This window comes from Myotis daubentonii, chromosome 16 (genome assembly GCF_963259705.1).
Source record: "Myotis daubentonii chromosome 16, mMyoDau2.1, whole genome shotgun sequence".
Classification (NCBI taxonomy): Eukaryota; Metazoa; Chordata; class Mammalia; order Chiroptera; family Vespertilionidae; genus Myotis; species Myotis daubentonii.
This window is the reverse complement of record NC_081855.1, coordinates 43,867,552-43,882,529: the sequence shown is the minus strand read 5'-3', so window position 1 is coordinate 43,882,529 and position 14,978 is coordinate 43,867,552. Positions and strand designations below refer to the sequence as shown.

Sequence of the window (14,978 nt, the reverse complement as noted above, 5' to 3'; positions counted from 1 at the left end):
ACATGTTATTTCTTCTGCCAGAATGTTCTTCCTGCCTCAGTCACCTGGCTTACTGCTAGTGTGCCTGGCAGCAATCAGCTTGAGCATCACCTTCTCCAGGCAGCCTTTCCTGTGTTCTTACCTCACCCAGGGCTTCCTTCTATCTTCCACATTCTATTGAAACCTTGTTCATCTCCTTCCTTGAGGGCAGGCATCTCTTTGTCGCTGGCAGCATCATGACTCATTCATCTCTCTTTGCCAAGTACCTGGCACATAATAGGTATTCAATTAATGTATGTTGAACAACTAAATGAAATCAAGAGTGAATGAGAACTCCCAGGAGAATGTATAGAAAAGTGAGGGGCTTAGGACTAAAATTTGGGGAGTGCCTCACTCTTTAAGAATGAGAGAAAAAAGCAGAGACAGCAAGTTTAAAAATAAAGAAAATACAGTATCTCCAAAGCCTCAGGAAGAGGATTGGCCCAAAATCTCAGTGGTCTTTTTACTGTCTCCATAGTTTTGCCTTTTCCAGAACACACACACACACACACACACACACACACACACACACACACACATATATATGTCTAAGTGACGGAACAACCAATCGACCAGTCACTATGACGTGCACTGACCACCAGGGGGCAGGCGCTCAATGCAGGAGCTGCCCCCCTGGTGGTCAGTGTGCTCCTACAGCCAACCTTCTGCGGTCCCTCCCCCAGCCAGCTGTCCTGATTGGCCTGATCGGGACTGGGCAAGACGGCCCCGATTGTCCCTGATCGCCAGCCAGCTGAGGGACCCCGCCAGGCTGAGGGGCCCCACCCATGCACAAATTTGTGCACAGGGCCTCTAGTATCATATAGTTGGAATCATATAGTATATAGCCTTTTCAGATTGTCCTTCTTTCACTTAGTAATGTGCAGTTAAGATTTCCTCCATGTCTTTTCATAGCTTAATAGCTCATTTCTTTTTAGCACTGAATAACATTTCATTGTCTGGATGGATCACAATTTATTTATTTGTCACTATGGAGACAGTAAAAAGATTGTTGGTTTCCAGGGGTTGAGAAGGAGGAAAGAATAGGCAGAACACAGAGAATTTTTAGGGCAGTGAAAATACTCTGTATGAAACTATAATGATGGCTGCATGCCATCATGCATTAGTCCAAAGCCATGGAATGTACAACACCAACAGTGAACCCTAATGTAAACTATGGACTTTGGGTGATTATAATGTGTTAATGTGGATTCATCACTTGTAACAAAGGTATCACCCTGGTGGGGGGATGTTGACAGTGGGAGAGGCTATGCATGTGAGGGAATATGAGGGAAATCTCTGTACCTTCCGTTTTTCTGGGAACCTAAATATGCTCTAAAAAATAATCTTAAAAAACACAATACAATATACAGATGATGTGTTATAGAATTGTATACTTGAAACCTATGTAACTTTATTAACCAATGTAACCCCTAATAAATTCAATTTTTTAAAATGCCAGTGATTGCTGAGAATATTTTCCCCTCCAACTCTCCCCTTCACCTTTCAGGCCTTCTCTGAGCCCCTCCACTAAGTTAGTCCCCCATTCCTCGATTGTCCTTTCCCAATCCCATACCTGTGCTAGTCCTGGGTTGGCCCTCCCTTTCTCTGCTCTGCTCGGTACCACAGGCAACTGACCCCTGCACTGAGGAGGCCAGAGGGCGGAAGGAACGGAGAATCTTCACCCCTCTCAGTCTTGAGTCGTGTCTATGAAAGTGACTGTGTCTCCCCTGTAGTTCCAACTTCTATCAGTGACCCTGGCCTCCAGCCACTGACTACACTGCGTTCCCCTAAAGTCCCTCCACCCCAGGGCTAGTAGTGGATTCATGGTTACTTCACCATCTCCTCCTGCTGGGTTTCTCAACTCTTCCATCGTCTGTGTGAACCAATCCTTGCATTCAATTCCATGTCTAAAAACTCAGAGTGAGTTCTGCTTCCCTGGTTGGGCCCTGCCTAATATAGTACACACTGTCCATTCTCTCACCACCCTCATCATCTGGAATGACTTATTAAGTCCTCATCAGTAGTCACTTGTTCAAGGTCTACCCACCCACGACACTGGAAGCTCCCTAAAAGCTGGCACTGGTCTGAAAGTCCACACTCCCCAGTGCCTGACATAGTTAGCAGGTGCTCAGAGCATCACGTTTGTGGCTGACTGCAGATGAGAGCTGAGATGAGGTTATCTGACTAGGAAGCAATTAGTGGGTGTCCATGGAGAGAAGGGGTGGTGGCCAGAAACCAGAGGGCAAGTGGTACATGCAAGTGGCAATTGAAATAGATGCAAGGGAGACCAAGAGACTTGGGAACTGAGAGGGGAAGAAAGGTTGGGCCAACAGTGTAAGGAAAAGCCAGGACAGAGGAAGAATTTTTTTTCTTTATTTGTCTGTTTTTAGGTTGCAGAGACTTGAGCACATTTGGAAATTAAGAGGAAGAAGCTAAAGGGGAGAAGTTGTGAGGACAATGGGGCAGAACACATCACCCAAGTGGTCTCTTAGGAGGAATAAATCCACCAGAAGGCTTGAGGATGATGTGGCGAGGAGACTGGAAGGGATAACCAACGAGGAAGTGAGAAGAATTTGAGTCAATTCTTAACCCAGGGCCCCCTAAGAAGGCTTCAAAATTGGGAGGGGTCTCAGAAAGGTAAGTCCAGGACCTGGTCTTAGTCAGGTATATTTTCCCAAGTGCCTTCATGGAGACCCCCACCCTGGCAACTCCATCCTTTGAAGAGATTGGCACCTCTTCTCTTCACCCACATCACATGGCTCCTCCTCTTCTCTGACAGTTCTACAGTTTACCATGTTCCTCCATTGGGGGAGCGGGGGCAGAATTGGAGGGGGTCAGTCCGAGACCAGAATCTGCATGCAATGGTATTCTGGTAAATGTTTAACAGGTTGAGGGTGGGTAGTCCTGATTTATACTGTTTGCCAATTTCCATAGTGTAAATACTCCCATCGTTTCTGATTTCAAGCTAACAACATGAAATTGTCACTGACTGCAGAGTAGGAAGAGAACTCCAGCACACCACTGCCTACATCTATTTCCTCTCCTGCCTCCTTGCCCCTCTATATAACTCTAGACTGGGTGGTAGCAATGGGGCAGGTCCAAGCCAGGGAGGGCAGTGACATCATCTCTATCTTACATCTGAGTTCTTCTCAAGAGTAATTCTAGGATCTCACAGGAATTTGGGGCCTCAGGTCCACAGACACTCAGATGATTCATTACCCAGTTTCTCACTAAACATGGCTGGACACCATGAACTGTGCTGACTAAGGCAGTAAAAATCAGAATACAATTTCCTTTCTTGTAAGCAGAAAAGGGAAAATGATCCAAAGATAACATTCTCTCACTGATGCACAAAATTCATTCACCCTTCATTACTCTTGTATAGAACTGATGGGCAATGGACTTCTTAAAGTCCAAAGTCCTTTTGTAGAGTCCTATATGCAGGAGAGCAGGGACCCTGGGGTCACACTGGTTTGAATCCCAGGTCTTCTGTTACAGTAAAATGACCTTTGGCAAATGAGTTCTCTCTGAGCCTCAGAAGTGGGGATAATTATAGTACCTACTCTATGGGGTTAGATTGTAAGAGTTCTCAACTGGGGGCAATTTTGCTCCCTTGGGGACATTTGGTAATGTCTAGAGACATTTTTTGTTGTCACAACTGAGTTTGGGGCGGGGGGCTGGAGGGGGGGGGTGTTACTGGCATCTAGTGAGCAGAAGCCAGGAATGCTCTTAACCATCCTACAATGTATATCACAGTTCCTCCCCCCCACACCCCATCACCCAAAACCCCATCCAATCCAAATTGTTAAGAGGGCCAGGTTAGGAAACCCTGGGCTAGAGTGAATATTCAGACGTTAAGCACACAAAGCACTTAGAAGTGTCTGATGTATTTTTTGAAAGCTCTCAAAAAACAAGCTGCTCTTCTTTTTGGAAGGACACAATCTTACCCTTCTGTCTCCAGACGTGAACCGTTGAGGTGGGATGTGGAAATCCTTTAGTGCTGAGAACCTGGCTCACGACTCCAGGTGTGAGTCACCCAGTAAATGTTGGTTTATTTTTATTTAAAGCAGAGCTGAGGCTGCACAAGTGACTCAGGGCTAGAAGCCTTCTCAGGTTGTCCTGACTTAACTGGCTGGACTGGGAGGAAGTAATTTTGCCCTAAGCTCTCCTTCCAGAAGGTGCCAGCATTTCAAGGTGCTCACTCAGAGTGGGTGTAGTGCTGTTTCTCACCTCACCCCACACACATGGTGGGGTTTGGAAAGGCTTGAGAAAAAGAGTTGAAATTCTGAGACCCTTCTTATCCCATATCACCTTCCTCACTAGCCTCTAGTGGTTTGTTTCTCTGCAGCCTGCTGAGAAATCCCTTCTTGAGAGCCGCATATTTGAGTCAACATGCTCACTATCTCCCACTAATACACATTAGTGTTAATGGATAGATTTAAAGGCAGATAATCATGATAGAGTGGATGTGGGCAGGCAGGGACCCAAAGAAATGTCAGGGAAGTATGTGGGCCCTGGGTATCCTAAAGAAGGAATGGTGATAAAAGGATAATGCAAAGGCGAGCCAGGGAGCATCTGCAGATCTGGGCCTGTGCCCACGTCTTTCCTGAGAAGTGGTGTGCCCAGAGGCAAACAGGTGGTGAGAGCGCCAAGCTCTGCATCCAGGTTTGCTGATACCAACCTGTGACCCACCATCTGGCCAAGCTCCGCCTCTCCCTGAGTCACTGCAATGAAAAAACTCAGGGGTTCGAAGGAGCTTTAGGGGCTACCAGCTTTCTTCTTGCCCGCCATCTTGCAAGCTGGTCAGTGGCACAGCCAGTTGATGTACCAGAGACTGTTCAGCTCCAAAGCAAGGCTCTATCAGGGCCACAATCTGGAATGCTTCAGGATCCAGACAGATGACATAAGGTTTAATGGTTGGGTGTAAGACCTAAGGCTGGGGGCTGTGAGAAACTGCAGGCTCTACCCTAAGGCATTCAAATTCAAATTCAAATTTAAACACACACACACACACACACACACACACACACACACTGGGCTAGCCAAAGTATATTTATGGCATGACTGCGTTGGCAAGGCCTTTAGGTTGTGAGTTTTTGTCCCCTGCCTAAATGAATGGTCTTTCCTACACCCCAACAAGGGAGATGTCTGTTGGGTGTAGATCACCAGAAATAGGCTTTGAACTACCAAGGAATGTCTGAAAAGTGGTCTTGAGCAACACGTCCAGCGATGAGATGATCCTTATTCCCAAAACAGCTTTGGACAGGGCCTACCTATTAGAGTCAGTAACCACACCTGCCTGCTGTGGACCACTGATGGGGGTAGGTAGGGTGCCCAGGTAGAGACATATCTTTTCCATTTTGCAAACTTTTAAAGTTTGGGAATTTTGTTTTTCTTTATTACAAATAAAATACAAGATCAGTGAAAATACAGGTAAGCAAATATTCAAAAAGAAAAAATGTCCATACCGCCCCTAAATGCCTCCTGCCCACCTAACCCTCGCATTCGGAAAGAAGCACGGTTGACACCTTGGTCCTTTTTGTGCACAGGTCCAGGTACAGTCTTCTTCCTGGTCTGTAACCTAGTTCTGTAAACCCACCAAGGAGAAGCTTCCCGCAGCGCTCGCACCACGCTGCTTCTCTGGCTGCGGGAAGGGGTTGCACCATGCCATCCACGCGCTCTCATCAGACTTGGGTTTCAACACACAGGTCTGACCTGTGTAGGCCTTTGGCTCCCCAAGTTCTTCGAGGGCAGGAACTAGAACCTGTCTTACTAGTGCTCGGGAACTCTCCAGCCTTGAACAGAGTAAGTGCTCAATAAAAATGTTTCTAACCAGCACCACCACGCGCGCACACCCCGCGCCGACCGGCCTCAGCCATCAAGACGTCGAGCAGAAGAAGCAGAACTTGGCCAAGTAGGGAGAGCGCCTCGCCGTCTCCAAGGTAACCGAAGTCCCGGGCTGGGAGTGCCCACGCATGCGCATATTCACTCTTACTTCCCGTAAGAACGCAACCCGTGAAAAAACTGCCGAAGCCGAGAGCGCATGTGTGGTTAGACCAAACTCCCGCCGCCTCCGCCTCCTGTCAATCCATCCGCCCACCGACGTCTTCACTATAAACATTGTCCGGAAACAGTGCCCATTTCTGGAAACGCGCTCTCGCTACCAATCGTTGCTCGAGGCAGTAGCCGAGACGCGCCACCTCATTGGTTAGGTTGGCGGGGTGGGCGGGACCAAGGGTCGAGGTGCGGCCAGAGTGGGAGGTGCGAACCCAGGCAAATTTGCCGCCGCCGGGGGAGGCGTGGCCCCGGGGGCGACCGGGAAGGCGACCAGGGGGTGGGGCCCGAAGCGGGGGCGGGGCGACCGTGGGCCCCGAGAACAGCGGTCGGCAGCCGGCGGCGGGAGATCGAGGGCGAGGGGAGCGCGAGGGGAGCGCGACAGTCCTGCTTGGGGAGATCGGCGCTCGGCCGGTAGGTGACTGGGCAGGGTCCCAGGGCTCGGAGCGGGGAGCACCGCGGATGGGTCGCCCCTCGGCTCGGGACCGGGATGCGGCCGGGCCCGCCGCCCTAGAATGGTGGGGGTCAGCGGCGCGGCCGGTCGGACGAGTCCACTCGCGCGCGGGCCCTGGGCCCCGGGGGTCTGGTCGGCGGCGCGCCTCACCACGCGTCTAGGGCCATGGTCGCACGCCGTCCTCGCCCCGCATCCCCGCGGGCGACACGCTCGCCCGAAGCGCGCACGGGGGCGCCCTGCTTCCCTTTCCCCAGCACCCCGATTCCCCTGTGCTCAGCTGTCCCCGCCGCCAGGCCTGCCGTTCCTGCCCGGTCCCCTGGGTGCCCCGTAGGATGGGGGCTAGCCTCGGCGCGGCGGAAGGCGGCTGATGCACAAGCGCTCCCCGGCCGCGTTGCCCCTGTCTGCCGGGTCAGTGAGACCCTCCGGCTGCCCTGGGAAGTTCTCGATCGCACACCCCGGGCGGGGAGGAGGCGCAGACCTGCCCTTGGCGTTCGGCGGAGCTGGCTGGCCGCTCGCAGCATCCTCCTGCGTCCCCCGACGCCTGGGGACTTCATCTGTCGGCTCCAATAGAATATTTCCATCGCGGAAGCCCACTGTGGCCCCTGGCAACCTGCAGCCACTGTCCCCAGGCAGAAAGGGGCCACTGGTACAGTGCAGAGAGCCCCACCTGGCCAGGAGCCCCCTGATGCTGGGTAACTTCAGAAAAAGGCGGTACCTTCCTTACTAAAGTTAAAAAGTTGGTCTCCGTCCCAAAGGATGGACTGGGCCATGAGTATGGGGAGGGTCGGGGAGAGGATGAATGGAGGGAAGGTAACCGAATTCAGTTTTTGGTAAATGGAGAGACAGTGAACACCGGTGACTTGACTAGGAACTCTAAAGGCAAGTAAAATGAAATGAGGAGAGGTGGGGCCTAGTGCAAAATAGCAGTCTGAAGTTTATTCCAGGAAAAAAGCTGAAAACCCCTTGACTAGAAACATGGTCGTTCAGAAAGACTCGAAGGAGAGATAATATCTTAACATTAGAGATGTGTTTTTTTACTGAGTATCTTCATACCTGTAACCTCCTTTTTCCTTTAGAACCTGTGTGATGAGACAGATAACATTGTCTCTTACAGGTAAGGCACCTGAGGGGGGAGGGGGCATATAGAAATGCCTAAAGCCTAGGACACTGGAATCTTCTCCAGCTCTCCCCCCTGGACCAGGACCACAATCTGGGACTGAGATGCAGAAAGGAGGGAGAAGTGTTCGGTGTGGTGTTCTGCTCCTAGCGCGAGAGGACAGGCGGACAGGTGCTTGTCTTGCTTACGATGTGTTTGGATCTACTCTTGGTGTTTTTTAAGTGATGTCAAAGTCAGTTCCTTTGGTGCAGCGATGCCAGACCTCTGCTTTTCTCAGACACCTTTGGGGCATCCTCATTTATTTTGAAGGGCGTGGTGAACTTCTCAGAAGGTCTCAAAATAAACGTAATAATCTCTGACTTTAATTGTAGAAATATGTATCCAGGTATATGTCCTAGCACTTTCGTGAAATCAGACAGTAGGTTGCCAAACTTTAGGTTATCTTCTGTTTTCAGAATCTAAGGAGCAGTTTTGAATGTGGGAGGGGGGGGAGGATTGCCCCTAGTATTGTCTGTTAGAGCTTGTGGGAGTGGCACCACAGACAAGAGACCTTGCCAAATGAGCCTTCGTCTATTAAACAAAAATGTCTGGTTGGCCGTTGCCCCTCAACAGATGGAGGCTTGCTTCCTCATTTTGGTTCTCCTGTTGAACACTGACTTCTTTGTGATATTCTTGGAGTGTTTGTATATCACTGAATGTGGAGAAGCAAGCTTGTCCTGATAGGCTGTCCAACTCCAGGCAACTGTTGTGATTTTTGGGGGTGCGTGATAACAGTTCGTCTTGGCGGGGCTCTGGTGAGAGGTCTGTGGGGATGTGAATGGGGTAAAGCTTCCTCCCGGGTTGTTATCTTCATTGTTGGCACCCTCAACCCTGTCTTATCACTCTGGCCTGTGAAGTCGCTCTGAATTTCCTATTTTTTCCTGTGTCAGTGGATAGCACATGAGCTTTCCTAACAGGTCTGCCCGCAGTGATCAAGAGCTGACAGATTTCATGTTGGTTGACTTATGGATGTTCTTTCTGGGTGGAGAGTTAAGAAATCTTAAAAGCAAATTCAGTCCTAAATTAAAAGTAAAAGTCAGCTTGGTAACACATATAGGCAGTATATTCTACCAGTGGCTTCCATCCTCTCAGAGCTGTTTTTTTCCCCCCTGGCAAAAGGTTAAGAGGCAACTAAAATTCTGCTTTCATGATTAATAAGTCACTACCGCAGTTGTGTCTGATGCTTCCTGTTTGCCCCATTTTAGTATTTCAGTTAAACTGGAAACATGTGAACATTACGGGCCCTTTAGATGGCACGGTGTGAAATTAGCAGGGAGGGGGTCAATTCCATGTCAGTGGATTTGGGGAGCTCTAAAGATCAGCCAGCCCCTCTGGCCTCTGCATGCCAAGATTCCCAGGAAGGGAAAAGTGGGGGTGAGCATCTTTAAGGGAAAGGGCGCGCGCTCACAGTGATGCATGTGTGAAGGCTTTGCATGTACTTGGTGTTGCTGACTGAAATGTTGAAAGCAGTAGCTTAGAAATGGAAGGCCACACACAGGGCAAATCATGTAGTAGAACATTTCAGTTGAGCTGAGCAAGACATTGCAGTGTGATGGATAAGGGTCCTTAGTTGTGGGCTTGTCTTACTACCTGAGTGACAATGCAGAGAAAAGTCATTTTTCCTCAGTGACCTGTGCGCCCTTCTTTGCATTTTAATTTAAATGATTCTCTTCCCTTCTTGCTATTTTGTATCCTTTAATCCCTTTTCCTCCTGATATAAATCCCTTGAAATTATATGGCATCAAGAATAATGGTACTTAGTAGCTATTTTTTGTGTTTTTCTCACAATACTCCTATAAAGAAAGACAGGGACAAAGGTCAGGAAAGTAAAATCTCATGAAGAGAAATAAAGTAGATGAGATTACTCAGGAAATCAGTGTCATGCCCAGAATCTAAACCCTTATTTCCTGACATCAAGTTCACTGCCTTTTCTACTAACTTACTCATGAAAAGATAAATTGTTTCTGCCCCCCCCCCCAAAAAAAATGTCAATTTTGAATGTAACTAAACCAGGGTAGCTTCTTTATTTATCTAGCTATATATATTTTAAAATATTAATATGTCATTAACAATTATTAATTGATATCAATTATTCATAATGATTATTATTAAAAGACCAACAGATGAATAGCATAGCCTATGCTCAGCCCCATTTTACAGATGCAGAAATTGAGGCAGAGTGGTGAAGTGATATATCCAGAGCAATATAGCAAGTCCATGGTGTCTCTGTGTCAAATGTGGGGGTTTAGGCTGTCAGGTCAGACAGACCTGGATCAGATCCAGGTCTGCTACTATCTGTGACCTCAGGCAAACTCAGTGCCTGGCATATAATAAGCCACAGAATACGACAGCTGTAAATGGTGCTGTTTGGCTGTAAACGTTGTTGGTGATAGTAGTAGTAGTAGTAGTAATAGCAGTAGCAGTAGTTGCCAATTACCACATTGACTAGACCTGTTTTCTGTAAGATGATGTCAGGACAGGTCAGCCTGCCTGACAGGGCGAGTCATTTTCTCAGCAGGACCTCCAGGGCGACATTTCTTGTCAGGAGGTTCTAGCTGACAAGTTGCCCCTGCCTTACACCAAACCATGCCCTCACCACCCTCCCAATGAGCCTGAAAAGGCCCAGGCTCTACCTGGTCAGAGTTGGTGATTCTAAACAAGGGGTGGGCAAACTTTTCGACTCGAGGGCCACAATGGGTTCTTAAACTGGACCGGAGGGCCGGAACAAAAGCATGGATGGAGTGTTTGTGTGAACTAATATAAATTCAAAGTAAACATCATTACATAAAAGGGTACGGTCTTTTTTTTCAATAGTTTTGTTCATTTCAAACGGGCCGGATCCGGGCCCGCGGGCCGTAGTTTGCCCACGGCTGTTCTAAACCATGGGTGCCCTTCGCCCTCCTAGGACTCTGAGCCAGAGGCACAGCTGGACCTTTCTAGGGATTTCTGTGTCCTCCATGTGGTGGAGTGGGTCCCAACCTTAATTCTGGAGGTGAAAAAGGAGAATACTGTGTCGAAGATAAGTCAGCAAGAATTTGTTCCTCTTTCATAATATATATGTTTTATAATATACATTATATATATATAATTGATCTCAGAGAGGAAGGGAGAGGGAGAGAGAGATATAGAAACATCAATGATGAGAGAGAATCATTGATCGGCTGCCTCCTGCACACCCCACACTGGGGATCAAGCCCACAAACCCAGGCATGTGCCCTGACCAGGAATCGGACTGTGACCCCCTGGTTCATCGGTTGATGCTCAACTACTAAGCCATGCCTGCAGAGCAGGACTTGTTCCTCTTTGTTCAGGGCACTAGGAGGAAAATTTTGGTTCTGTGGGGTAGGGTTCCCACCACTACATGCACCCCCAGCTCACCCTTCCTTCCTCTTACAAATATTTCTGCTAATCTGCTACTATCTGTGTGACCTCTGGCAAACTCAGTGCCCGGCATATAATGTCTGAGGGCCCTGGATCGGTAGTCACAGACTTGCAGAGTTCCCTTTAAATCACCCAAAGGGGGGAAAAAAGTTTCACATTACATTCTAAATTCTTTTTTCCCTCCTTTTAACACAAAACAAAAATATAGGCTCCCACCAGGCTGCTGTTCCCTTTAAATAACAATTTGTTTTCTCCTGGGGAAGCTGTCTCGATGGCCAAAGAGTCATTTCTAAAGTGAACCTAGTTTTTAGAAAAAATAGATCACCGGATGTCAAGCATCATGTTCAGATGAAAATGAAACCAGCAGCCTGGAGTGGCAGCTCCACACTTGACTTCAGGCTGGAGGTGAGAGGCAGTGTGTCTGGACCCAGCTCAGTGGCTGGTTGGCCCCACAGAGTGCATTTGATAGGCCCCTTCGTCATTTTCCAGGCAGCTTTGCTTAGGTGAGCAAAGCACTTTCTCTGGAAGGTGAGTCACCCATGCAGGGGTGTAGGTGACAGGCGATTGATCCACCCAGCACAGTTGCAGAGGAAGTCTTGACTGGCCCGTGTGGAGAAGCCCCGTGCCCACGATCAGGTTCATTTCAGCCCAAGGGTTTGGAGGTAGGGATACAGAAGCAAACGGAGGCTCCCAGGGCTGGCTGACTGAAAGAGAGATGGATCCCCTGGCACGAGGTCATGTGAATAGGGCACAGAGCCAGATCAGCAGTGAGTCCAGCCACCTTGAGAGTAAAAAATGGCCAGCTGCCAGTGACAGTCAGCAAAGAAGCAGGAGGAGAGCTTTGGCTCCGTGGAACTGGGAAACCCCTTGGCAAAGAGCAGAGAGACATAACCCCTACTTTGGTGTGAAAGACCTTTTGGGGAACCCTTTTCTACCTGCCTTGCTTTTCACCTCCTGAGTTGGAGGCTCCGATGAGCTCCAGTGATTGGAAAGGCTAGATTGAATCCTGCATTTCCGGAAACTGTAATTCCAAGCCTGCCACCACCTAGGTTATCTGCACTTCTAGAGCCACGGTATGAACTCCTGAGCTAGCCCTTCTGCACATCTGGTTGCTATGGCTTCTGATGACCCTCTTACCACTAAACCCATGCCTAGGTGTCTATTCAGTCAAAGAGTTTGTTCAGACTCTGTTGTAGATCTGTGCGGTTGTTGTTGAGCTTGACTGCTGATGGCCAGGGATGTCTGTAATCAGTGTCTAGGGCAGCGGTTCTCAACCTGTGGGTCACGACCCCTTTGGCGGTCGAACAACCCTTTCACAGGGGTCGCCTAAGACCATCCTGCATATCAGATATTTACATTACGATTCATAACGGTAGCAACATTACAGTTATGAAGTAGCAACGAAAATAATTTTATGGTTGGGTCACAACATGAGGAACTGTAGTTAAAGGGCCAGAAGGTTGAGAACCACTGGGCTAGGGTCACCCACAAGATGGCCTTGACTTTATTGAAACCACAGGGAAAGAACTAGTATGACCTTGTAAGTGGTCACAAGCTTTTCCCAGCCCCTGGTGCACACGCCGTCAATCTGGGCTAACCAGCAGTCACTTTGGGTGGGCATGGCTAAGTCACCGTAGGCCTTAACTGCTCTGTCAAGAAAGTGCTATTAGAATTACAGACTGGAGCCCTAGCTGGTCTGGCTCAGTGGATAGAGCATCAGCCTGTGGACCCAAGGGGCCCGGGTTTGGTTCCAGTCAACGGCACCTACCTTGGTTGCAGGTTCCTTCCCGGCCGGGCCCTGGTCAGGGCTCGTGCAGGAGGCAACCAATCAACGTGTTTCTCTCACATCGATATTTCTCTCTGTCTTCCCGCCTCTCTTCCACTCTCTCTTAAAAAAACCAATGGAAAAATATCAGGTGAGGTTTAAAAAAGAAAAGAATTATGGGCTGGAAATGATCATTACCATTGCTTGCTCCTTTTTTTTTTTTTTTTTTTTTTTTACAAAAGAGTAAATGGAAGAGAGCTGAGTGAGTTGCCCAAAGCCACCAGCTAGTTAATGACTGAAACGGACTAAAGTCCAGGCTCTTTACACTGTGCTGCACTGCCACTGAACAAAGGAACTACTCCTGAGGCAGGAATTGTATTTTGTCCCTGCTTTGTTCCCCCACCCCAGCCCCATCACCCTCAGCCTTTCTGCAAGCTCTGGCAGACCAGGGAAGGGTGGAGCCAGAGACGCAGCTCCTCTGGGTCTAAAGAAAAGTAAACAGAAAGCTATTTCATTGACACTGTCTTGGACCATGAAGTTCATGTAACCAAAAGAAGGTCAAGGTTGATAAGAAAATACAATTCTGGGCAGGGTTACCAGGAAGTCTCAAAGGTTGCCTACACCTGTAGGACACTTGCCTACCTCGCCAAGCAGTATCTTACCTAAAGTGGGCGTTTAGTTGCTATGAATGATTGATTGTGAGGACACAAACCCACTGGGCACCAAGAAGCTCTTATCTTTGCCTTATCTTTGACCTGTGAAGAAGAGACACGTCGCTAGTGGCATGCAGGTGGCTAGAAGAGCCAGAATAGTCCGAGTCATTCCTCTGGGTCCATCCAGCTCCTCTCAGTGAAGAGGCTCTTCCTGTGGGCAAAGCATGATGTCATATCTGGATGGTGGCCCCTGCAAGTACAAAGAGCTGTTGTAGCCTAGGTCCACCACCCACCCACCTGCTGACATTGACATTTTCTCTCACTGGGCCAGAATCAGTCTACTGGTCAATACCAGGGACCGCTGGGAGGCTTGGGAAGAAAGGAGAGCTTAGCCAGCCTCCAATGAGGATGTTATTGCTAATGACGATTAGAAATAGATTCCTTTGACCCAGGAAGTTAGTTGGATGAATCAGTGTCCTTGAGACCATGCTCAGCAGTCCCGGTGGTAAATGCTGAATGAACTTTGAGCAGTAGAAATAGCCTTAGAGATAAGTGTCAAAGGCCAAGATTTGTATATCACCTCCTAGCTAGCATGTCTACCCAAGTCCGAGCCCAGACGGATATTGTTGAGTTCAGAAGGGTCATTTCTCAAGGAAGTGGAAATAACTGGGTCTCTAGGTCAGCATTTAGAAAAGGGGATGACAGGGGTGGCTCAGGAACCAACTCGCATGATACCTTCTTGCTGGGGTGCAGTCACAATACGTCATGCTGGTACCTTGTACAGGGAGCTGGCTTCATCCCCTCCAGCTCTCCAGGTGATTGGACAGACTGGATACTCAGATCTCAGGCCAGCCAGGCTCTCAGAGCCCACAGCACTCATTTATTCCTCAGTGTGTCAGTCATTCTTTCGTTCAGTTAATACTTGTCAAGCGTATCAAATGTGGCAGGCTCTGCTAGGTGCTGGAATATAAAAATGAGGACAACTGAGGTCCTGCCCCTGAGGAGCTTGCAATGGACATGGAAGCAGACACATTACAGGTGCTGAATCCTGAGCCACAACTGTAGGAGCTGGACAGGAGCGAGGAAGGCACCACGCGCCATGGCCCTCCTTTGCCAGCCTGACCCAGCTCTAACTCACACACAGAGCTCCTCAGAGGGGAAGAGCACCCCTTCCCATTTGCAGGTGTCTGGGCAGGAACGCTCTCAGCATTTCTTTCATCTTGGGGCTTTGTACTGCTTGTTTAGCTTGGAATAAGAGCTTGAGAACAATCTGGAAACCTCAGCACTCTGGGGGAAAGGAGTCATCTGCAGTGGTGTTGGCACGTAGACCATGAGTAGCCAACTATTAAAGACATGGCAGACTTATCCTGGTCTTCCAGGCTGGTTTTGAGAGGGCAGTGACCAGACTAGCAAATCCCATGTGCTTGGTGCCACTCTGAGACAGATCCGTAGGCAGATGGTCTGTGCCTGATCCATGGCAATGCTTCTTTTTTAAAG

The 14,978-nt window shown here is 48.8% G+C and overlaps 1 protein-coding gene and 1 long non-coding RNA gene across 2 annotated transcripts in view; one reads left to right on the top strand and one right to left on the bottom strand.

Annotated features, from left to right (window-relative positions):
- The window catches only part of LOC132218786 (uncharacterized), a 449,343-nt gene that overhangs the window by 406,486 nt on the left and 27,879 nt on the right, over positions 1 to 14,978 (bottom strand). The gene's annotated exons all lie outside the window — the stretch shown is intronic.
- MAP3K14 (mitogen-activated protein kinase kinase kinase 14) overlaps positions 6,351 to 14,978 on the top strand; it is a 44,217-nt gene continuing 35,589 nt past the window's right edge. Inside the window, exon 1 of the mRNA XM_059670490.1 lies at positions 6,351 to 6,486. The gene's annotated coding sequence lies outside the window, so the exon portion shown is untranslated. The remainder of the gene's footprint in view (positions 6,487 to 14,978) is intronic.